General features: G+C 36.0%; 1 protein-coding gene across 3 annotated transcripts in view; it reads left to right on the top strand.

The window, feature by feature from the left end:
- SYT1 (synaptotagmin 1) overlaps positions 1–25,567 on the top strand; it is a 618,694-nt gene that overhangs the window by 135,766 nt on the left and 457,361 nt on the right. For 2 of the 3 annotated variants that reach the window (XM_031463091.2, XM_031463090.2), the window contains exon 2: positions 13,057–13,167. The gene's annotated coding sequence lies outside the window, so the exon portion shown is untranslated. Of the gene's footprint in view, positions 1–12,774; positions 13,168–25,567 lie in introns of those variants that run through there. The other variant, XM_064491557.1, reaches the window with a different exon arrangement.

Below are 25,567 nucleotides of genomic sequence, written 5' to 3' on the forward strand. Positions count from 1 at the left end.
TCAGGGTTTTGTTCACTTAGTGTAATGTATTCCAGGTTTGTTTATGTTGTAGCGTGTATCGGTACTTCAACACTCCTCATGGATGAGCGGTATTCCGTTGTAGGCATGTGCGGTATTCCCATTCATCAGTTGATGGACCTTTGGCTTGTAATCCAAGTTTTGGTTATAGCAAATAATGTTGCTGTGAACATTTCTTTGCAAATGTGTGTTTGAGTATCTGTGTTCAGGTCTTTTGAATATATATCTAATCATGGAATTGCTAGGTCCTATGGCAATTCTGTTTTACTTATCAAGGAACTGCCAAAATGTATAAAGGTTAAAATTTCTCAGTACTCTTGCCAACATTTATTTCACTTTTTATAAACTTATTATAGCCATCCTCACAGGTATGAAATGGTATGACACTGTGGTTTTTAATTTCCCAAACAACTAATGATATTGAGCACTTTCCATGTGTTTTTTGGCAATTTGTGTATCTTCTTGGGGAAAATGTCTATTGAATTCTTTGGCCCAGATTTTGATTGGGTTGTAAGTCTTTTTGTTGGTGAGTTGCAGATGCTGCTTAAATATTTTGATACTAAACGCCCTGATCAGATAAATAGTTTGCAAATATTTTCTACCAATTTTGAGGTTGTCTTAACTCTGTTGATAGTGTCTTTTAATGCACAGAAGCTTTAAGTGTTGATGAAGTCTGGTTAATTATCTTTTGTGCTATTTCTGTTATATCTAAGAAAACATAGCCAAACCCAAGGTCAGAAAGATGTACTTGTTTTCTTTTAAGAGTTTTAGCTCTTAAGTTCAGGCCTCTGAAAGATTTTTAGTTATTTTTTATATATGGTGTGAGATGGGATTACAATTTCATTCTTTTGCACATGGCTATACAGTTGTCCCAGCACCATTTATTGAAAAGATTGTCCTTTCCCTTATTAAATGATCTTGGCACCCTTGTCAAAAATTAGTTGGCCATAGATGTTTGACTTCCTTGTGTCCTGTCACAGCTATTTCATTGGTTTATATGTCTATCCTTATGCACTGCCACTGTTTTGATTACTGCAGCTCTTTAGTTAGTTTTGCAATCAGGATATTTAAGTTTTCCATTTTTCTATTATTGTTTTGGCTCTTCAGGGTTCTTGGCAATTTCATATTAATTTTAGGGTCAGATTTCCCTTTCTGCAAAATGGTCACTGGACTTTGATAGAGATTTCATTAATTCTGTAGATAACTTTGGAGAGTATTGCCATTTTAATGAAATGAAGTCTTCCAATTCAGGAACATGAGATGTCTTTCCAATTAAGTCCTTTCTAATTTCTTTCAGCAGTGTTTTATAGTTTTCAATATACAAGTTTTCTATTTTCTTTGTTAAATTATTCCTGATTTTTTTATTCTTTTATAATTTTGTTTATTATTGAAGTATAGTTGATTTACAGTATTGTGTTGGTATCAGATGTACAGCAAAGTGATTCAGATATATTTTTTTTCAGATCCTTTTCCATTAACAGTTATAAGACATTGAATATGGTTTCAAGAATATTTTATTATTTTTGATGTTGTTATAAATGGAATTTTTGCTAAATGGATTGTTCATTGATAATGTATAGAAATACAAATAATATTTGTGTGTTGATGCTGTATTCTGCAACTTTTCCTGAATTTGTTTATTCCTCTAATAGTTGTATTGTGGATTCTTTAGGATTTTGCATATATAAGATCCTGTCATCTGAGACTATAATTTTAGTTTCTTCTTCTATTTCAATTTGGATGCCTTTTTTCTTTTTTCTTGCCTACTTGCTCTGGCTATAACTTCCAGTACAGTGTTGAACAGAAGTGCAAAAGTGGAATCATTTTTTTCTTTTTCCTGATCTTAAAGGGAAAGCTTTCAGTATTTCACCACTGAGAATGATGTGAGATGTGGGTTGTTCATAATGCCCTTTATCTTTTTGGGCAAACGCCCTTTCATTCTTGGTTTATTGAATGGTACTATCATGAAATGGGGTTGGATTTTGTAAAATGCTTTTTGTGCTTTAATTGAAGTCACCATGTGTTTGTGTGTTTGTTTTAACCTTCCTTCATTAATTGGGAATATTATTACTGATTTTTGTATTCCTCACCACCACTCATCCATTCCTGGAACAAATTCCATTTGGTCATGGTGTATAATCCTTTAAATAGGCTATTGGATTCAGTTTGCTAGTATATTATGTAGTATTTTTGCATCTGTGTTCATAAGGAATATTGGTCAGTACTTTTCTTGTGATGTTTTTAGCTTTTTGTCAGGCTAGTCTCATAGAATGTGTGAAGAAAGTATTTCCTCCTCTTCTGATTTTTGAAAGAGTTTGAGAAGGATTTGAGATAATTTTACCAAACTTTTTACAGAAGAATTAACCATTAAAGTGATCTTGTCTTGCACTTCTCTTTGTTGTAAGGTTTTGTGGAAATATTTAGAGTGGTTTTAATTAGAAATTTTCTGAAGATGAATGATCTAAGCACTTTTTCATGTACTTATTAGCCATTCATACATTTATCTTATGTGAAGCATATGTTAAATTCTGACCTCCATTTTTTAAATTGTTCAGCTGACTTTTTATTATTGTGTTGTTAGGAGTTGTTAATATATCCTAGATACAAATCCGATACATGTTTATGAATAAGTTTTCTGAATATGTAGTTTGTCTATTAAGTTTCTTAAGTTTCTTTTGAAGAGATTTTTAATAACGATAAAGTTTAATTTGTCAGTATTTTTTTTTTATAGTTCCTAGCTTGTTCTAAGAAGTTAGGAACTCTGTAAGCATTCTGGAGTTAAATCCTTTGTCAGATACATGCATTACAAATGGCTTCTCTCAATTAGTGATCGGCTTTTTCATTGTTTTAATGGTGTCTTTTGATGATGATAAGTTCTTAATTTAATGAAGTCCATTATGTCAGTCCTTCCATTAATGGCTAGCTATTTCTGGGTTTTACTGAAGAATTCTTTGCCTACCTCAGGATGTTGAAGATGTTCTCCTATACTCTATTACAGAAGCTTTATCGTTTCTGCTGTCACATTTAGATCTCTGACCTATTTCCGTTATGCAATTGGATACAAATACCCAATTGGCTTAGCATATTTGTTGAAAATAAGTCCTTCCCCCACTGAATTATAGAAGTACCTTTGTTACAAATTAGGTAACTATATATATGTGGGAGTGTTCTTAGACTCTACTTTCAGATTCATTGAACTATTTGTTTATTCTTTTTTTTTTAACATTTTTTATTGATTTATAATCATTTTACAATATGTCAAATTCCAGTGTTCAGCACAATTTTTCAGTCATTCACGGACATATACACACTCGTTGTCACATTTTTTTCTCTGTGAGTTACCATAACATTTTGTGTATATTTCCCACTATTTGTTTATTCTTGTACCAGTAACACACAGTTATGAATATAAACCTTTATAGTAAGTTTCACTATCTAATAGTGTAAGACTTTTAATTCTGTTGAACTTCTTTGAGAATTTCACGGAAACTATAAAACCTTTACAGTGTCATATAAATTTTTAGTAGCTTCTCAATTTACATTATAATTGCTATTGAACGGGATCTATAAATTAATAACAGAAATTTTGATTTATTATTTACTATAAGAATATGGTATTTTTCATTTATTTATTTTCTTAAATTTCTCTCAGCTTTATTTATAATATTTAACGTAGATTTCATAACCATATTTTATTAGATTCATTTCTAGGTATTTAATATCCCTTGATGTTATTGTACATGATGTAATACTAAATATCACTTCTAATTATTTGTTTCTAATAGATATTACAATTCTTTTTGTATATTGACCATTTAGAACACTTGGTAAATTCATTCTAAGACTATGTTTGTAGATCCTTTATATTTTCTGCACATGGAAATATATAATCTGTAAGTGATAACGTTGAATTTGTTATTTCATATATATGTCTCATATGTTTTTGTGTTGGTGTGGTTAGATAAGAGGTCTGTTTTCCAAAATCATCTTCTGTGTATGATGCCAAAATAGGGTTGTCCAGAGATACTTGTATGACGTTTGAACGATAAAAGTGAAGCTGTAGCAATTGTTCAGTGAAGGCCCTCGTGCCTCAGACATGGTACCAGATAGAATCTGGCAGATTACATGTAAGCGTTTAGCTCTTCTTGCATCTGTCTGTTCCATGTCCAGCTCTTCTCAGTAATGCTCACAGACCCACAACCAAACCTTTGGCTACAGACTTACAAAAATAATAAATAGACAGGCAATAACTTTCCATAAATTTCTCCATAAGCTTCATGTGTTAAACATCTATTAAGCCTTAAGCTTGTAATTATAAAGGACAAAAAACTTAAAGCTTTAACAACTTTGCAAAAAAGCGAACAGCAAAAAAATATTGTGAGGCATTCAGAAGGAAGATATTTTCAAAGAAGAAAGGATATGAAATGAGTTTCTATCTTATAATTGGTTACTTGAAAAACAACAGAATTGAGGCTTGAGGCAGTTTTTAAAGAAATACTTGCTTAAGACAGTTATTTAAAGAAAATTACTATAATTAAGCTGTAAATTATTTTATATTTAAAAGTTAAATGTCTGTCAATTTCTGGGGATATTAACAATATAGACTGCTTAATCATTTTAATTTTAGCATGATTCAGTATGTGCTTTGCCAACAGATAAAACGCAACAAAAATTTTAAAGTACCATATAAAACTTAAAATCTTACACATTAGAGAATTGAATGTTTATTCTAATTGAAATTAAATAAAAATTGCAGTTCAGTTTTTTAATGTTTGGAAAACGCTGCAGTTTAAGTGAAAGTATGAACACATGGATCATTCAGCTGAGAAACCCATAGTTAAGGAGGAAAAAATGGAGACATTTTGAAAATAATAAAATAAGCAATAATCATTGAGTAGATTGTTTAAATTATGTGCCTGCAAGATGCAGCTTTCTTAGGTCTTTTATTAAAATGAGGCTGAATGTTTTAGCATGACTAACATAAATATTCATGATAAGAGAGTTAAGAACTTCAAACAATGTCAAATCATCGAAATCTCAATTACATATACTTTAATTTTTATTAGTCCCTCTCCTGTGAGCAAATATCCATCTTGTAGCCTTAGGAATAGGCAGCACAGCAAAGTTAATTTCCCAAAATTTAGGTCAATTCAAGCTTGATTAAATTACCATTATCTACTGGCTCTTTGCTACCTGTTTTCAAAGCAGTCCGTATTCTATTTCACTGAGCTTCTCCTAATCAATTCTAAAGTCCTCTGATGTGTTAAGATATGCACAGAATCTCTCCCCATCTGCTCATCTCAACATCACTAATGTTAAATTCTCACTCTTTAACCCAACACCATCATGGTTCTTTCATCTCTTGGGAAAAACACTTACTCTGATCATTGAATTAAAATGACTACCTTTGCTTGGTTGCTCCAAGTTTTGTTCATGCTTATTGGCATACCCTGAACTTAGCCCTGGGTACTCCCTTCTGTATTTTCCTGGCATCGATGTGTGCTCTGCCACTACCAGTGCAGACAGTAAAGAGGGAGAATGGGTAAAACAAAAGATGTAGCATTGGTAGAATTAGGTTATACTGCTTACTCCCCTTAATTGCAAGCCCTTTAAACAACCTGACCTTCTTTCATCCTCTGTTAAGTGGGAACAATGGAAATGACATCAGAGGACTAGAAGATTAAGATGATATGGGTAAAATACTTCTTAAAAAACAACGTATTGCCATTATAAAATACGCTAATTTTAAAAAGATCTTTTTTTTTGACATTCTGAGATACAGTATTGATGTTTTTCTCCTATAGAAACAACATTAGAAGTGGTGGTTAGGGATGCTCAACATGAGATTATTAGTACCAAACCTTGTATAATAGCTCATGTAGGGTTTTATGAATTCTCTAGAGGAGTATTTTGACAGTGTTTCCATTCAAATATATATAAATTCCAAACAGTTGCCTTACAAATAAACTTTATTATTCGTTTGTTATAAGTAAAGGTATCTCTTCATGGTATTCTTTATATGAAATTAAGATCTAAGGAACATTTTAAGCAGGGTTAAATTTGAGATACCAGTATGCTTGCTTATTCCCTTGTTAAAAAGCTTATGCTAGAAAAATAATATAAATGGCAAGAGTGTTCTTTCTTACTTCTCTCTATGAATCCAATCACAAATTAACAGTAACAATCCCCAAATTGTTATCTCTAACCTTGACCAAATTCCCAGACCTAGGTATTATTGATCTAAGTCACATCACCCTATCTCTTTTCCATAGGCACCTTAAACTCTAAAACCCCACATGGAACTACATTCTTTTTAAAACATGCTTTTTCTTTATTTGCTCTCTAGTCGATGACTCTAATAATTATTCAGTTAACCAACTCAGAAATCTCGTCTCTTGTCTAAATTTCTCCCTCTCCATCACCTCCTACCTCAAACCTGGAAGACTTTTAAATATATCTTTTGAACATCTCCCAAATGAGTCCCAACTTACACATTTCATTGTTGCTGACTTCATTCAGGTCCACATACTTGCCTAAGCGAGGAATCAGCAAACTTCTTTGTACACTAGACAGCAAACATTCTAAGCTTTGAAGATCATACAACTTCTGTGAGTACCAAGTGCTTATCTCTGCTATTGTAGTGTGGAAGCAGCCATGGACAATACATAAACACATGGGTGTGGCTGGATTCCAATAAACTAAACACAAAGAAAACTGAAATCAAACAAATCATACTGAAATTGTTTAAAAAATGAAAATTCTAAAAGCAGAAAGAAATGAACATGTTTTATGTAGTCTGAGAAAGAAAAAAAAATATATCACTCATGTCTCATCAAAACCAATGCAAACTAGAAGATAGTGGAATGATGTTTCTGAGGTTCTGGGGGAAAGAAAATATACACACATTATCAGCCTACAATTCTATGTTCTGGTGAAAATATACTTCAGAAATTAAGATGAGGATATTTTAAAACAAACTAAAGCTCAGATAATTTGTGAATAGCTTATTTGTTCCACAAGTTGTAATGTTGTAAGATGTTTTTCAAGTGGAGGAAACCAAATCCAGATAAAAGCAGATTAAAAAAAAAAAAGAAACAATGAAAAAGAACAACAAAAGTTTGTAGGTAAAGATAAATGAATATTGTATAAAACTAAGCATAATAATGTAGATTTAAATATTTGTATAATTTAAATTGCCAGATTTATGCTAATGATGGCATGGGAATAAATGGAATTACATTTTCCTAACTTACAGCATTATTGAGAAAGTGGTAAATAGAAAAGTGTGTATGAGATTGTAGTAAGTAAATGGTATATGTTCTATAATCAATAAAAAAGTAGTAAAAATAATAAGTTGAAATCAACCAGCTATCCACATGGAAAATAAAAATAAATCTTGACCCCGCAGTCTAACATGCATAGAAATCAATTCCAGATGGATTGCCTATTTAAATTTTGAAAGTAACAAGCAAATATTTTAGCTGAAAGCTTAGGAAACTGTCTTCATAACTTTAGAGTAGTACACCAGAAACTGACACAACATTGTAAACTGACCATACTTCAATTAAAAAAAAAGATAAATTAAAAAAAAAGATAAATTTAAAAAAAAGATTAAATAAATAAATTTAAAAAATAACTTTAGAGTAAGCAAAGGTTTTGTATACAGGGCATAAAACGAGCTATCTATAAATTATGTGAATTTTTTTTTTTGCTACACAGTGAAAAGAACACAGACCCAATACGTGTTATTTGATGCTGCAGTAACCTTGAATCAAAATGAGCAAGCATAGCTCAAGAGGAAAATTACAGTGAAATCTTAGTCAACAATAGCAATGCAGACATCTTAACAGAATATCATCAAAGCAGATGCGATAATTTATTTTAAAGATAAATTTATATGAGAGCTAATTTTTATCATAGGTGCAAAGTTAATTCTGTATTAAAATACATACTAATATAAGTCACCACATTAACAAACTGAGAAAATTGCCTTCTTAGTAGATGCAAAAAAAACCTAGACAAAATTCAACATCTGTACATAATTTAAAAAAATTAAAAAGTAAACCAGAAATAGGAAAGATCTTCCTTATCTTAATAATGCGCTACCCTACCTTAACTAACTCTATGGCTTTTGGCAAGTAAATTTCTCCGTACACACTTTTTTTCCCCCCACATACATTGAAGAAAGATGTTGAACTATCATTCTCTTATATATCTCGTTAAACAGAAATTCTCCCTCTGATTTTAAAGGGAAAAAATATAAAATTTAGTTTTGCTCTGCTTTGTTAGGAACTTGTTTTCACCACAGTATATTCCTTGTATGAGAGAGTGTTTGGAAAATCTATCGTTTGTTTTCTCTGAGACCTTTGGCTAACATTAGCTCAAACTGCTTTTATTTTACCCTTGAGGTAGGTTCGCCTAAATATTATTTTCTTTCCTAACTTCCGCAGCCTGACACTGTATATTACTTTTTGAGTCGCTGTCCTCCTTTTCATTTTCAATATTTTCTTAGCCATAAGTTTAAGAAATGGCTTTTGTAAAGCCACATTGAATACTGCTAGGTCTTTCTTTTCTTTGGAAATTATGAAGTATTGTAGTTCAATCATGGGGCTTTTACTCTCTGCCCCAGAGACGAAGATTTGATGTGACTTCCATCTGTATTCATTTTCTTTTCTTCTTTCACTGCTAGATTCTCTTTATTTAAAACTCTTGCTTTCCATCTTAAAAAGCCAAGTGGTTAATTTCTTTTTATCTAATTCTGATACAGCCCTGATGTTTTTTCCTTACCAGTTGGCTATAAAATCATTAGCAGTACCGTCAAACCAAAATGTTCTTGAGAGAAAGAGCTGGAAGGGAAACCAAAAAGGATGGCTCCACTGTCTTTAAGTATTTTTAAAACACGTGGATGGCTCCACTTTCTTCCTAAAAAAAAAAAACATCAGTGCTCATATTTTTAGCACTGGAATTAGATTTTTCTTAAAGAGTAATATAAATTAAATATTAGTGACAAAAATATTTAAGTGCACATTCTCTAAAAATTATTCATCTCCTAGAAGCTTACAGTCTGAGATCAACACTTGCAAGACAGAAGATTATGTGTAAACAAGTTCTTACAAGATGGATTAAGTCTCTTCTAACTTCATTGCTCATAAGTAAGCATGTACACTTCACTGTTGCCTTAAATGGATTGGATGATTGGAGGAAATCCCATCTCCTAGAAATCTGAAAAACAATAATAGGAATGATAATGATAAAATAATAATAATGGTTAATATGATTAAGTCCTTGCTAGGTACTTGGAACTGGTACTTCATATACACTGCATTACTTAACCATCACAGCAAAACTTAAGATACATGTTGTGGTCTTATGTATATATCACAGATGAGAAAACTGGGGCTCGGAGGAGTTTTGTACATTTCTCAAGATCGAATAGACAATTAGTGTTGAAGCAGGAATTCTATCCAAAGTTTTGCTCCAGAAAACAATCAGTGAATCATCTGTCCTAGAGAGGAGGGGGTGAGGAGGCTGTATCTTGAAAGGCAATGGCAGAAAATATATAGATATAAAATAAAATGAATAATGAGACGTGAATCTATATAAACAAAGTAAAAATCTCTTCAGGCAAAATATAGAAAAATTGATATCTTTTCTTTTTTTTTCACAACGCTGAATAATGATACCTATGAGTAGATTTCGCCAGACAACTGGTGTGGTTATTATAGATATGAAGTTTAATGACATATCAGAGTGTTGACTACATGGAACTCTTCAGTACCAGTCATCAAGCCTTTACACAACGTGGAGAATTTTCTTGGTACCTCTCTCATGTATTCTTTCCGTATTCCTTCTGTGGTCTATAGAAAACCTTGACTAAGTTTGCACTTAATGAATTTCTGGTTTCTAGTCTCTAATTCCCACTCTTGCCATAAGACACACTTTTCTCCTAAGTGCCCCAATCCAATTTAATTTCTATTCTGAGCCTGTAGCCTAAAATAGATGGCAAACAGAACATTAAGGTAGTAAATAGATGAATCCATTGAAAAAGAAAATGGTGACGAGATCTCAGAGCAAAAATGTGAAGAAAAATGAACAAAAGTGGGTTTTTGAAGCAAAACACTGAATAGAAAAGATAAAAACAGCTCTGAAAATAGCAAATAATTGTTTAAAACTACCATATAAATCAGGAGATGAGTTCAAAGTCAGTAGCATAAGACACAGAGATTTTAGACTTTAAAAGTACCTGAGAAATGGAATAAAGACAAAAGACAATTGACCTGTTCTTTCCTTGAATGGAGGTGAGTCTACTATAGAGGCAAAGAGATGGTATCTACTCTCAGCAACAGAACAGCATGATATTCAACCCAGATAGATATCTTTAGTTCATTCTCTGAGCTTGGGGAGAACGTAAGAATAGGGGAGAGAATAAAAATCTTAATTCTGCACAAACTACAGTGTATCTATATACAGTGTGTAAGTAGAGTCTTCTTGATATTCACGATCAGAAATGCTCTTAATTCTAAAGTTAAGCACAATATACATGTAAAACCCATTTCTTACATTAGCTTGCAATCTCCCACAAGGAACTTTGGGACACAAATGTCTACCACCATTCATGTTGTCTAGAATTCTGACCACTGAGAGCTGCTTATTGAGAAGGATGTAAGGTGGACAGGAAGAGAAATTGGCTGAAATACTGATGATAGGAGCAGAGTCTGGAACAGAGATAACTAATATGGAATCATATTGTACTTAATAATTTCTTCTAAAATGAGTGTACCTGTTTCTACAAGCAGCTGTTGGATGTAGCTTTTGAAAGCATGCAGCTTTTAATTATTGGAATCTAGAGATTATATTAGGAGTATTTTTAGAATCAAAATATCTTTTAGATGAATAATGATCCTATCTTAATGAAGATACTTAATGGCAAACAATATTAGACAGGTGGTTGATTCTTCTTTTGCTCCTCTTCCTCATCCTTTTTTGTTCTCCATCAAATACTCAAAGTTGATTTTAAAATAACATCTATTAGCTTTCTCCAACTATGAAATTGTTCTAAAATAAGATTTGAGGAATATTTTTTAAATGGAAGATACGTATTTACATAGAGATACAGTTTTGTAGAACACACAGGTTATTTATCATGAAAAGGATTACTTTTTATCAGGTTGTCTTCTTTCCCCCTATACTTAGAATAAGGATCTTAAACATTATATAAATTGGAGAGATTTAATTAAAACTTAAAGAAATGTGTTACTGTTAATTGAATTCTTGATACAGTTACCTTTGCAAACCAATGTTAATGAAACTCCGGTTCAAAGTGGATGGGTTTGGGGAATTGAGATAGCTATTTATTTCCTTAACTGAGATGCTGCGATGGTCTTCTCAGTAAAATAAAGAACACGATTAGGAGAGTTCTCTTTTGTAGCTATTGATCAAGTTTACACAACTGCTAGGATTTTAAGCGAAACAAACCAGAGGTTCAAAGACCGTTAAACAAGGTCAGTGAGTGAGAAAGGGACCATACTTCTCTGCATTTTGAAAGCCTTTCACCTGTGGAGCAGAGAATGGACCGGCTCCCACCCGGCGCCAGGTTCCGCTCCGCCCCTCGCCCAGCTCGCTGTCCCTTCCCCCACTCGCTGAACCTCCCAGCTCGGTATCTCTCGGTATTACCAAGCTATAAATTGCCCCAGAGCTTAGAGACAATCAGGTCAGCACCGCTTTGACAAGGGAAAAGCTTCTTACTTCCGAGCAGAATCGTTCAGGGAAAAGAGAGGAAGGAGGGAGGGAACCCACTCTTTAGTCGTCACTGCGCTGGCAAAGGGTGGAGGGTGGTGGGGGAGGGGGCCGGCAGAAACTGCATCCCCAACAATATCGCACTCGACCCAAGTCTACAAACTTACTGGTCGCTGCAGTGGAAACTCCCAAAGCGCTCTCCGCTCTCCGCTGCCTGGCAGCCCCCGCTGCTGGGTGGAGTCGCGCTCCCTGGCCCCACCTACGGGAGGGAGCGTCCCCTGCATCTCTGATCCACTGCACCCTTCAGGAAAAGTCTCCAGGCATCTAACAAGGCTTAGATTATTCTACCCCCGCTTCCACCCGAGAACCCAGACAATAATACTTTCAGCCTCCGGTGGGCCAGAAGGCCACCTTCCTGTGGCTCAGTTTGAGGACGCTCGTATGGAATCCTTTCATATCCCCGCCCTGCTCTGCTTTCACAACTCCACCGGGTCAAATGGCCAAAGACAAACTTCTTCCTCTCCTTCCCCTCTCCCACGTTTTCAAAACCCACAGCCAGCAAACCCACACACATCAGAACTCCTAGGGAGCCGTTGCAGTCTGGGCATGCTCAGTATAGGGTCAGGTTTTGATTGAAAGTTTAAAAAAAAGAAGAAAGAAAGAAAGAAATTGCTTTGTATTATGCTGTCTCCCTCTCCCGTGCTTATGGCTCGCAGAACAGGTTGCAGGGCATTCCTGCGACTACCCAGAGGGTTTACCGGATGCCCTTGATTGCCTCTCCTTGGGATCTGTTCCCCTCTTAGTTCACTCCCCTCCCCCAACCCTCCTCAGCCCCCCTCCTTAGGTCCCTGTCCGCTGTGGGGATGGAGAGACACTAACAGAACTGGGATGGACGATGTTGGCTGAGCGGATCCACCTATTATTAGTGCGCCCGGATTGGTTCCTCCGCGCAGCGTACCCGAGGTGGAACCAATCAGGAGGCCGGGGCTGGGAGATGATGGGCGGCCGCCTCCTCACTGGAGGGATTCCTAGAGAAGCTGCAGTGTGGGGATGCTCTAGACCGAGTACTGCCCCCAGTGTCTTTCCACCTCCTTCTGCAGCGGCGGCAGCAGCAGCAGCACTTGGCAGCAGGCAACTTGAGGCTACACCCAGGGCAAGCCCCTCCAGGGTGGTGCTCAGCTGAGAACGGGGCTCAGCGCCCCGAAGGGGTGTGTGTAGGGTGGGGGCGGCCAGCTGGGACCAGCTGGTGGCCCTGGAAAACCTCCCACACACCCACACCCACACACCCCTTTTGTGTTGCAGGCTGCCCCTCCAAGAGCAGAGGCAGCGAGAGGACGCGTGTGCCTCGTACCCGTCCGCGCGGGGAAAGCTGTAGGGACGGAGCCCGGCACCACCTCCTGGTCCTCCCTCCAGGTAAGGCAGCGAGACTGGCGGCACGGCCACCTCAGCGGTGCCTGTTCGCTTGAATCCGTCTGTAAGATCTTGTTCTCGGTACACTTGGGTTTTGTTGGTGGGAGCCTGAGACCTGGGGAGGGAGCCCCGGGTGGCCTATTGTGAGCAATATAATAAGACCACATGTGCATCTCCTGGAGAAGCACTTTGCACAGCGCCCGTGATTCAGAGCCTGGAGTTGATGTTGAGCATCCCCCATCTTCTTTCTTTCTCTCCTTCCCTCTCCTCAGTCCCCCACCCCCAGTCTCAATCTCTCACCTCCCCCCCACCCCTTTCTCAGTCTCTCATCTTCGCCCTCCTCCCATCCAGAGCACGCACAGGGTTTCTTTCTCCTCCTGGAGAGAATTGTCTTTTCTCCGAGGAAAGAGGGGTGGGGGTAGTGAAGAAAGGAGAAAGATTTCTTTCTGCCCAGGGGCAAAAGAACAAGATAGAATACAATCTCTGCAAAAATTAGAGTACACAAAGCAATTAAACTGAATAAAGGAAGCAGACAAGCAGTGCAGCCCGGGCTGTCAGCGCGGGGAAGCGTCAAGTTTGACTTGATCTCCTGCTTACAAGGGGCTATGTCTCTCACTTGAGTCGTTCTTATGGACCAAAAATAAACCACCGGCCCAACCCACTTTCAACTGCTTAATTGCTGTTGCTTCTAAGTGCCGCCATCTGACTTTTTCTGTTTCCGTCTGTCCTGTGGGGCTGACTGTTTGGTATTGCCCATCAGTGGTGATGTCTGAACTTTGAGGGGTTTCTCAAGAAGAGAAAAAAAAATTGAAAACATTATTACTTTCCTGAGGATCTCTGATATGGCCTTTATATTTTGGGGAGAGAGGGGCAAAAACTGTAAAGTTTCAAAACATTTGTAAGTGACACCGGTATTACCAAGAGGCTAGGATTTCTACTTGGAGAAAGCTAATCTAGTTAGCTTTGTGTACATGTTGATTTTGACTTTCTTGAATATTAACCCTTTGGTGACACAAAGCAAACACTTTTGTGTTAAAGCTACATTTATGTATGAATGGTGATTTCATTCTACCTTTCTAGTATTTGCAGTTTATTGCCTGGATATCAGATTCTTGCCTTGTTTTCTTTAAATAAGAATCTTTAGTAGATGTAAACACGATGTTCATACAATTTCAGTACTCCACTTAGAAGGCTCATGGAAGCTCAGTGGGTCAAGAATACTCTTGTACTGGAATAAAGTTTAGAACGTAATGATAGGAAGAGAGCCTCAATTTAGAAAAAAATCTTACAGGGGAAAATGTTTTTGTCCTCATGTCTTTTTATAAAAAAGAGAGAAAGATATCAAAACAACTATGTGCCCTGGGTGGCTGTACGATAGGTCCAGTAAAGGTACTTGATGGATAGAGCGTTGACAGCAGCTTCAGAAATTTCTAATTTCATCATCAACCACATAAGCTTTCCTTTCCTATTATTCATCAGAGGCAGCTAAGTGATTCCTGTTAGATGGGCAGAGGTAAAGAGAAGTGCCTAGTTGCGTGTAATGGGAAAGCATTCCAAGTGGGTCCTAGATGAGTGCAGAGAAGTGAGCAGATGTTACTGTCCAGAAAAAATTTTCCTTTGATTTACGAGGGGAAATTGCAATCCTTACATTTTGTTTTTACAGGTCCATTTGGGATAAGAAAAGGGACCTGTCTTTCTCAGCTCTGCCTGATGCTCCACATTAATCTATGCATCCCAGAAAGTTTTTTTTTTTTTTCTTTAACCAGATATCTTTAGTGGATAAGTTTATCTGCTGACCTAGAGAGGAGCTGGTTTCATTTACCATCAAAGTAATCTATGTTACTTTCTAAGCCATTTTCCATTTGAAACACTTATCTTTCCTATCTAAGTAGAATTACCTAGGGTCCCTAAAACAAGATCTTCTTTCTAGGGCTTTGACATTTAAAAGTCTTTTTTGTTTTTTCTTTCTTTCCTTTTTTTTTTTTTTTTTTTCTCCTTTTAAATGTAGTATCTCTGTTGAAAACTGACTTAAATTTTTAGAGGTGCCACCTTTTGGTTGCATGGACAAAAGGACAGTCACTTAATTGCTTCATATGTGTACAACTGAATTAATGAGTTTAGACATGAAAAGACGGACCAAAAGGAAACCAACTGCTTTCCATGTGAACAGAGTAAGATTTTATTTACTTTTTTCTCCACTATCTTAGGAAAGGGAAAAGTTTGGACTTGGTGTGAAACAGCTAGGAAGAGAAACCATTAATTCCAAATTGGAACGTGATATTTCTTTCCTAGTGGTTGTGATGAAATGATTTGGGGAAGGGAAAGCAAAAATAAACAGTTTGATTATGTAACGGAGCCAGTTTGGTCTAATATTACAGAAAACCAAGACCAAAGTTAGACTTTCTGTCACAGAATAACGTAAGCGTGGGTTTTACAGGCATTTTGCTAAAAAATAATGCTTTCTAAAATTAAATACTTGACACACTTGATTTAAATGTTTCTTAATGATTTGCTTGTCATAAATTCATCTGTATTGAAAGTTTGATATATAAGATGCTTTCTAGCTGAATTTGTTTGTCATATGAAATTGATCAAAGGTATTTAAATCGGGTTTAAAGTAAATGGCACAATAAATAATTTCAACTTCCATTTAAGGATATACATATATGTACATAGGTGTGATCCATGTGTATGTATATGTGTAATATATGTGTTTAAAATTACGTAACATTTTCCAAAAGAATTAGAGACTAATGGAAGTAGCATATAATCTGCTGAAACTAGGGAGTGTTCCTGTAAAAAGTACCATGCAAACAAAAATGACAATGTCTGGAGGATGCTTTTAATATTTCTTTGGTTGAAAAGACTAGGAATACCCAGAGGCAAAAAATTAATGGGGTCTAGATATTTCCCTTTATACAGTCCTTCTATGGCTTAAAGAAGAAGTGATTTTTACATGAATCGGAAATAAAAATAAAAACTCTGTACAAGATGCACTTTTATATACAGGTAATCAATAAACTAAAATCGTATTTTCACATGTTTTGGACATAATGGCGTGATAAAGTTTCCGTCTTTCTAAGGTTTTATTAAGTGTTTCAACATTTGCATAAAGCTAAACTGGTTCTTAATCTTTTACGTAAATGACATGATGATCATTGCTTTTTCAGATAAAGGTGTTTCGATTGAGTTCTTTAATAATTCCTTTAGGAATGATCAGTTTCTTTTAGAATATTTTTGTAAAGTTGATTAAAACCTCTCTTAAGTGTGGCTATTTTTTAAAGCAGGAATTTAAACTTTCCAGTCTGAAGAAAACAGTGTTTTTCCTTTAGCTTCTCTGTCATTTTTTGAGTGTTATTAACTATAAGATAAATGGTGGTACCAAGTCATGTGAACATTATTCTACTCACATATGTTAGTATAAGAAAATAAATATATTTTAAATAATATTACAAATACAGTCATGCTATCTATGGAAAGTAAGAGGACACAGTCCTTTCTTGTATATATGAGTAAAACTTTAACCCTTATCATATTATTAAAAAATGAAAACTTTTATTTTGAAGTATGCGATGAGAAATACTGCTATGTCGTAGAAAGAGTAACACCGAGAGTGCAATTTCTGTAATTTCAAATATAATTATGTCTTTTTGCCAAGAAGTCTCCTTTAAAAATATCTGTTTTCTTAATTTAAAAACAATATTTAAGAGTGTTCTAAAACAGATTAAAACCTACATTAGAATAGAAATAACACACTTCTAATAGTGTTAGAATTTTCTTCCCTGTCTTTGAAAAATGCAATGCAGATTAAAAAAATTATTTCTGTGATTTCTATGATTTTTATATTTAGCTAAACCACAAGTTCTAATTGTTTAGAACTAGTTCTGATTCTCTTTGGGTTTGCTGTGTCTCCACAAATAAACTCAGTGCTTGGAAGAGATGTGGCACCCTGGTTTCCATAATTTACCAATCATGTCAATGAGGGGAGGTCAGAGTTCATCTTTTTTGGTTACTACTATTGTGGTGATCCAAAGAAAAGATACTGGTCATGCTTGTACTGGTCTCACATGTGGTATGTCAGACATACTACTTATACACACAGGGAGTCATTTTCTTGAGTGGACTCCCTACATGGAGCTCTGGAAAATTGTAAAGCTTTTGAAGATAGTACCTACTTTCTATTTTATAGGTGTTTGTACATAACAGGATCTGGAAAATTCCTACATAGAATGAGACTGGGCATTTTCAGCTAGTACAAGAATCTGGTGAAATAATTCGGTATCCTAAATAATTGGGTTAAGATATAGTTTCCTAAATTTCCTAGCAGCCCCAACAGACATTTCATTGAACATTCTAGGATACGGTCCTAGTACTGCAGCCCCCAAACTGTGCCGAAGACGATTAGCCACTTGTCTCCGTCAAGAGAGAATTTCGGTGGAAATAGCCAGTTAGTGAAATCCGGGTATGGAACAGAAACTGGATCTGGCCTTAAACCAGTAAAACCAGTAAACCTGTTGTTTCTCTATTTGTCAAACGTAGCTTGACTTACAATTCTAAAGTGCTCAGGGTTCATATAATGAAGTCATATTTTTGCTAAAGGGTGTTATATAAGTGACAAGAGTTGTGTGTGGTTTCCTGCAAGAGATAAATGTTTTCTTTTCCTTTCTAAATCATTGAGCTAGGTAATCAAGGGTAAGATGCACAGAGGCACATAAACAGAAACAGATTTAGAGACTGACTTAAATGTGAAACATTCTTATACTGCAGTTGCTTAAATGAGAGGGACTGTCTCTTGTCCGCACTCCTGTCCCTTCACACCCTCCCTGACTACAACTTTTCCATCACAAGCAAACAGAATGGAAAGCAGGCAAAACCCACATCACACGTCACAGCACAGGTGAGAGTTCCCTGGGTGTGGCCTCCTGGGAACAGCCTGCTGTTTTGACCGGAGGCCCACTTCCTCTCCCCACCAGCCTCCAGGCATATCACCCCACGCCTGCCTTGCTCCAGCTGGGAAGCAGATAATTGGATTTACTCATTGCTACTTGAAGATTTATTGGCATATTTTCATTAGCATGAAGGCAAACACACATGGAAATACTCAGACAAAACATACTCAGCCCTACCAGACTTCTTATTAACACTTGTCAAATGCGATGTTGGATCTTGAGGATAATTGATCACATGGCTTTTCTTTCATGGAATTTCTCTGGATGACTCACAAGTGATCCAAGCACAAGGTGAGGGTGTTAAACCAGGCATCAGTATAACTTTTTAAAATTGATTAACACCAGTGGATGAAGCTGCAGTGATTATTAAAAAGCATTTCACATCCTTAGATTGGCTTTTGTACTTTTCCAAAATCCACCTGCGTCTTGTTTTGATGATCCTTCCTTCACTGTTCACATAACCTCGTCCACATCATCACTGATACTGGAGAACCGGTTTGTACTTCTGTAGAATCTCCAGATGTTGTGAAACAATCACCTACAGTTGCTTTCAGGATGGATTATTACTCATCTTTTTTCACACATAATTTTCTGTGAAAATAACTGTAAGTGTAAACAACAAGATAGCGTCAGAGCAGCAGACAGCCCTCACTAAGATGTCAACTTAGAATTGTTGGCTTTACAAAGAGTCAAGTAAGTGTGTATTTTTTTCCTCATTATGAGCCACCCCCCAGTATTCTGTGTATTATAAACAGTCATCAGGTCCCTGTTCACCTATGAAGTATGGGATCTGCTTATTTTTGAGGAAAAAGAAAATCATTAACAAATATGTTTTTAGACAGATGACTTAATGGCCTTTGAAACGAGGACGGATGATGTAACGGCAGGTTCCTAAGGCCTAGTGAACTCCTCCGGTGAGCGGGCTTTGAGTTAGCAAGCTTATTCCAGAGAAAAGTTGACACAATTTCTCAGGAGAAAGACAAGGTAGCAAAGCCTCAAATCTGTTTCTGACTTGGAGTGTCTACCAGATCCTGGCTCACAAGGCTGGCTTCCTGCCTAATCCCCAGCATTTTTATCAGATGTGAGGAAGGAATAAAGGGAACCACTGGGCATTAGAGCACATTTCCAGAGCACCAGAATCTCTTCTATAAATAGAATAAGTACACTGCCCTATTGTAACCAGTGTCCAGACTCCAAGGCCACAGGTTTGTATTTAAATATGTATAAACCAGGCCATTATATGCCTTAAAGTGCTTGAGTTTTATCTATCTGGGTACAGGAAATTCTTATATTAAAAGCTTAGTTAACAACATGACATTACAAGTAAGGTACCTATTTTTAGTGTTCTGTATTAAATTATAATGTTAAATTTAAAACACCAATCACCTTGAGATATAGCTGAGTTGGATAATTCAAGAAAATGACATTTCAACAAAAAGCCAGCATACTCCTAAATTGACCAAAACTGTCCTGCTTCCAAATTGTGGAGAAAAAATATACTTAATATGCCAGTTTCTGTGTTGTTTTTTTTAATCCTCTCAGGGCACCAAACCATCCTAGATACCACAGAATGAATATTAATGATAGGACAGAGCCAACTCCTTCAGGACAAAGTGGAAGAGACAAGTGCTGTCATGCCTTTGAGAACTTATTTCACCATTTATATATTGAACGCTTAGCAACAGTGTGATTTCTCTGACTTCTGGACTTTGAGACCTATATGCATTGAAGCAAGCTACTATTCACTGCCAGAGCAGAAGAGATTTCTTCAGCTCTCCAGCTAAGAGAGTAATATAATCTCTTGCATTCTCCGCCTTGCCTGCCGTTTTCTTCCTTTTTCACCTCTTTCCCTCCCGTCCTCTTCTTCCTTCCCTTTTTCTTTCTTCTTCTTATACTAATGAATCATCGTCCTACAGACTCACTGGGACCTCAGTGCTCTGGGCCCCATGCTAATCTCTACCTGCTGAATTTCTTTTTTGTCAACAATCAAGGGATTTCATTCTTTGTTTGTATACATTTTAGGTCAGTTTCACAAAACGTACATACAGTTAAATAAGAAAGCAGTCTCTTTGTTTATGTCATTGGCTCCCTTAAATGGAGTGTGCCATGAGTGGAATGTTTTTAAGATCTTACATGTAAAGACTAGCCTACTGGTAATTTTTAGGACAAAATTAATTGAAGAGCAATAGAACAATAATGTTTAGAAATCCCAACGAATGGGATGCACTTTTAGGCACCTTGTTTCTTTTTTCTGTTTTGTGCTTCCAATGATAACATTGAAATCATTGTTTTCATGTTAGTTGTATCTCACTGTATTTAAAAAAAAAATTACATTGTCTTATTTGATTTTTATAGTGATGAGATTCTTCATTTTACAGATGCAGTAAAGGAGACTCAGAAGTTAAGTTTCCTGCCTGCAATTATACACTTAGGAAACCTTTTATAATTTTCACTTAATTAATCATACTGCCTCAGTACTTAAAAAAGAAAACAGGTATATCTTTTTAATTCTCTCACAATGTAAGAACTAGTTTGCTATTTTTTTTTTATCAAAAACAAAAGCAAATTCTAACATCTTCACTGAATATTGGGTATACAGGTCTATTCCTCCCAGTGAAAAGGAAAATTGAATATACTGTCATTACCTCTGTGACTCTAACTTTGGAATAAATTGTATTTGTATTTTAAAACGGTTGAAGGAACCATTCTCTCATCTGTAAGAGGAGTCACTAAGCCTAAGACGCTAGGCTCAGTTGGCCTTTTAGGCATCGCTGTGTCACTGTGATATTAGCTGTTATCTCATTTGCTTCCTTATTTGTAAACTCCGTAGTTGTAAGCCACCTCCTAGAACGCCCAGAGATGTGAGGGAATGCTGAGTGTGGTAGCCTTATCAGAAGCCTCCCACCCTCCTCTGTAATTATTTCTCTCGTTGGTACTTACACATACAACTTCTCCCTGTTTCCCGAATTGAACATTAATGGAAGTTGTTCAATCTACTGATGCTTTTTCTCTCCTATTTCAAGGTAGAACGGGCTAAGCAGGGAACATACTCAAGCTCCTGTCGTTATTCAGCCCTAACGTGAAGTCCATCAATTGGCAATTCTTTGTGTCAAGAATGGGGAATGTACTTTGGGGAATGATGGCCAAATACTTAAACCCATTGCAATGTGGATTGTCATAGTTGACTTTCTAGCTGATCTGATATAAGCAAATAGAAGATTTAATTGGAAAAAGTCTATAGAAAGAACGTAAGATTAATTGGAACATAAGATAGGTATTTATGGGGATTTTTGGACAAACAGGTTGATCATATTCTTGTGTTGTCTTACTGTGTCAGGTACTTTTTTATGTACTTTCCATATATCATTCCATTCAGTAGCCCCAAGAATCTTATGAGATTGGTGCTAATTTGTCTATAATTTTTTAAACGAGGAAAGTATGGAAAAGTAACTTGCCAAGGTCCTACAAGTGTTACGTAGTAGGAATTGGATTGAAACCCAAGTGGTCTATTGATAGAGCCAACACTGAACCATAGGAAATCAGATAATCAGTAAACTCTTTAGTCGTAGAAGATGCAGCACAGATGGTCGCAAGGAGGTAGAGGGGATCAAAAGAGACCGAAGAGTCAAAAGCAAACATCACTTCATAGTTTGAGTCAATAAAACCATCACTGCACTATGATAAAAGCATGAGACTTGGAGTCTCATAGATCTGGGTATAAAACCGTACTCTGGCATGGTGAGCTTCAGTAAGGCATTTCATTACTGAAAGTTTCATTTCACCAGGAATGGAAAGGTAATAATGTTTGCAGATTGGCACTCTGTTAATAAATGGCAGGTCTGACCACCCTTGCCCCTGTTTTTTTTTTTTTTTTTTTATTAGTCAGGAACTCTTTTTTTCACGTTCAAAAATGCCACCTAACCAAATGTTTTAAGAAAGAAAAGGGGCTTTAGCGGTCATATTATCATAAAATCTAGAATTTTCTGGATTTTGTCATAGCTCGAAATAGGAAATCAAGCCATTTGATCAAGACCAGGCCTATTACCCTCCCACCCCAACCCCTCCCTACTTCCTGTCTTGTGCTTCTCCCTGTCATTGCTTGCTTTAGAATCAGGCTCTTTCTTTGCAGTGGTGAGAACGTTCTCAGTGAGAATACGCTCATGTAAGAAATCTCCATGTAAAGCGAACATCTTTTTTCCCCAAAAATTTCCAGGATAAGCTTGGCTGGAACCACTTGTGTCCCTTGCCCCGAACCCATCACTATGGAGGAAGCTATGCAACATGATAGTTTTCTAAGCTGAGTCTTGTGTCATCCCTGGATTTGAGAATTGTGCAATGTATCACTCAGCTACCTGGACCAAGAGTTCTGTTGCTAAAAGAAAGAAAATTATTAGAGGTAGGGCCCGCAAAAGCGACAAGTGCCTAACTCATAAGGTGTGGGCACTGACCTGTCAGAGAGGATTGCTGCTGGCATTAATGGGCTCTTATTTTTCCTGGCACTAATGCATAGTTGATGGGTCAGGGTAAGATTCAAGGAATTCTATGGAAAGGTCCATAGTAGTAGAGGATGTAGAGAGGAGTGGCACTCAGAAGGTTTGCAGCCGTGGCTGTTTACAGACAGGCGTAGAGGTAGTCAATAATTTTACAAGCAATATGACTATACCAGTGTGAAAAGGCTGAACTTGAGAGGCTGAAGGCCAAGTTGAGTGTCATTTAACTCTAGTTGGGTCCTTGCCTTATTGCCTTTGCTTCCTTTCTTTCTTTTTTTAATTTAAATTCAGTAGGAAGATAGAGGACTTGAGGATTTGGAGTTCAGTAGGGCTGAGAACAGCCAACTAAAGCTATATCCAAGCTATGTATATGTCAGTATTTCAAAATGTTGTTAGTTTTGCATAGGGGTGGTTATTTCCAGGAGTTTATAGAGTGTTATTTATAAATTTCTTAACTACCTATATATTGCTACAGATACAACAGAATAAATTTGCACATAAACACTATACATTTCCTCGTTGCCTTTCCCCAAACTGAAAGGGAATTATTTAGGAATAACGTACTTCTTCAGTGAGTGCCGTGATGTGCCTGTTACATGCCAGGCACTATTCTGGTGCTGGCAATACAGAAGCAAACACAGTAGACAAGTTCCTTGCTTTGGGGGAGCTGACATTCTAGGGAAGAGGACAGATAATTAAAAATAACAGAACATAACTAAGGTAGTTTTTAAATAGTGAGAAATGCTATTAAATAATATTATTAACAGGCTAATAAATGGTAAATGGAATGAGCTTGGTCTACTTACTGAAGAGACAAAAAACAAATGTAGCTGAAGTTGTAAACATGCTGGTTTCATGAGTTTAAGTCTGCTTTCATATCTTAATTAAAAGCAATCTGCAAATATTAAGGAAATTTTCAAAACAATATGATCCCACATAACCTCAACATTATCTAAATACGTGTGGTGTCTATTTCTCTGTGACACGCTTCCAGTCGTTACCATGCTTATTTTTTCATGGTTACAATCATGAAATACATACTTTTTCCACCCTGACTTTCAAAATACATTCTCAGGTGTCCTATATCCTCCATTTTCATCTTTAGAAGAGTAAATTCTTTTCATTTTGGCACAGATTCCTTAGACACTTTCTGTGTATCTTTTGTTAAATCTTAATAACCTTTCTCCTCTTGCCCTCACTTCTAAGGGAGTTGAATACATAGCCTCCCCCCAGTTTTATTATTTCTCTAAATTTGTATGTGCACCTTAGCTTTTTATCACAATGATTTTTTTAATGTAATTTCCTTTTGAGCATATGTTTGATTATATCTTAAAAAACTTGAAAACTTGAATTTAGATTTTTGAAACACAAGTATATAAATGCTGAAAACATAATGAAACAAATTATTTTGTGCCGATGATCATTTAGACAACATGGGTTTCAGACCATTAACCGGAAATTATTTTTCCTCTATCTAGTTTCATATCCTGGTTTCAGGAACTCAATAACCCAAGTCTACCTAGGTCACTCTGTGATAGTAAACTAGGTGCTTACAGAGGCATATTAACTTTTGTAAGACTGCAGTACCACACAATATGCTGCAGCAGTAATGAAGTAATAATTAAAAAGTCAGTCTTAAACTGCATTCTTTTTTCCCCTAAGACTCCTATAGACATTATACTTTGATGATAACATATTTTGAAAAGGAAGTATTCTTTGCTGAATCCACACAAAGCTACCTATATGTTAATATAGCAAGAGTGTTATAATAGACCATTCTTGTCGATAAGTGATACACTCTGTTTTCCTTATCTGTGGAAACAAGGCTCTTTTGTATCCTAAATATCTTGTTTTACTATATCTATACTTTGCATATATAATGTATTTAGATTTTTTAATATATATGACCAGTCCACTAAATGCAAATTTTTCAGGATTTTGCAATATTTTTTTAAGCTCTCTTAACTCTCCATTGCCTGACAAACAGTAGGAAGAGAGCATTACATAACATGTTTATTAAATGGGTGAATGAATAAATCCACTAAATCTATATTTTCTAATGTTTTTGAAAGACATCCAAACTCAGAATGCTTTCAAAGACACACACTTTGAAATGTGTGATAGATGAACAAAAGCTCAAAGAAATATTTCTTACTGGTGTTATATTCTGGTACTTCCTTTTCAGTTCTCTTTTTTCCCTAATTCATTAATAAAATACTTGTTATGATCAACTAACTTAATGTAACAACCTACCAATGGATAACAATCTGTAGTTTTAAAAACACTTCCCTAAAAAAGTATCACCAATTTTCAAAGAATGATAGGATATTTAAGATTCCATTGGACACACACAAGTATAATATAATGGATATACAAGAACTTGCCATGGCTTATTTTGAATATAAAGTATAATACTGCAAAAGGATAAAATTTAGTAGAATTCCCCTACAAAAATGACAGCATTCTTGCTGTGTTCACATGTAGGTGGTTTTGCGTGAATTTACACTGTATTTTTTTAAGCCTACGGTGAATCTGGCTCCCATGCTGTCACTGGCCATTCTCAGTCAAGCAGATTCATGTTGGTCTGCTGCCTTCTGAGGAATTCAGTTAATAGCTATTAGTTAAAGGCTCTTAAGCTTTCTTTTTTGGTGAAATGGTGTCAATACATTGTACTCCGTTTTTTGGTTATGGATGACATGTTTTATAGAGTAGAGGAAGATAATACACATGTTATAGGAGATTATTTCTCTTTCTTTAAACTGGTGAATAGAGAAGTAGTCTATAGAAGCAACAATGAAGACTGAGTGTAAGTGTTTAGAATTTTGTGTTCAAATATAAAAATAAGTAAATAATATTAAAACCCTCAATCTGTCACTAAGTTCACGATGTGGGGATTTTACCAGCTGTTTTTCGGTACATTTCTGTGCTCACAGGTGAGGATCTGTAATCGATCATGATATTTCC

Source organism: Camelus dromedarius, chromosome 11 (assembly GCF_036321535.1).
Source record: "Camelus dromedarius isolate mCamDro1 chromosome 11, mCamDro1.pat, whole genome shotgun sequence".
NCBI lineage: Eukaryota > Metazoa > Chordata > Mammalia > Artiodactyla > Camelidae > Camelus > Camelus dromedarius.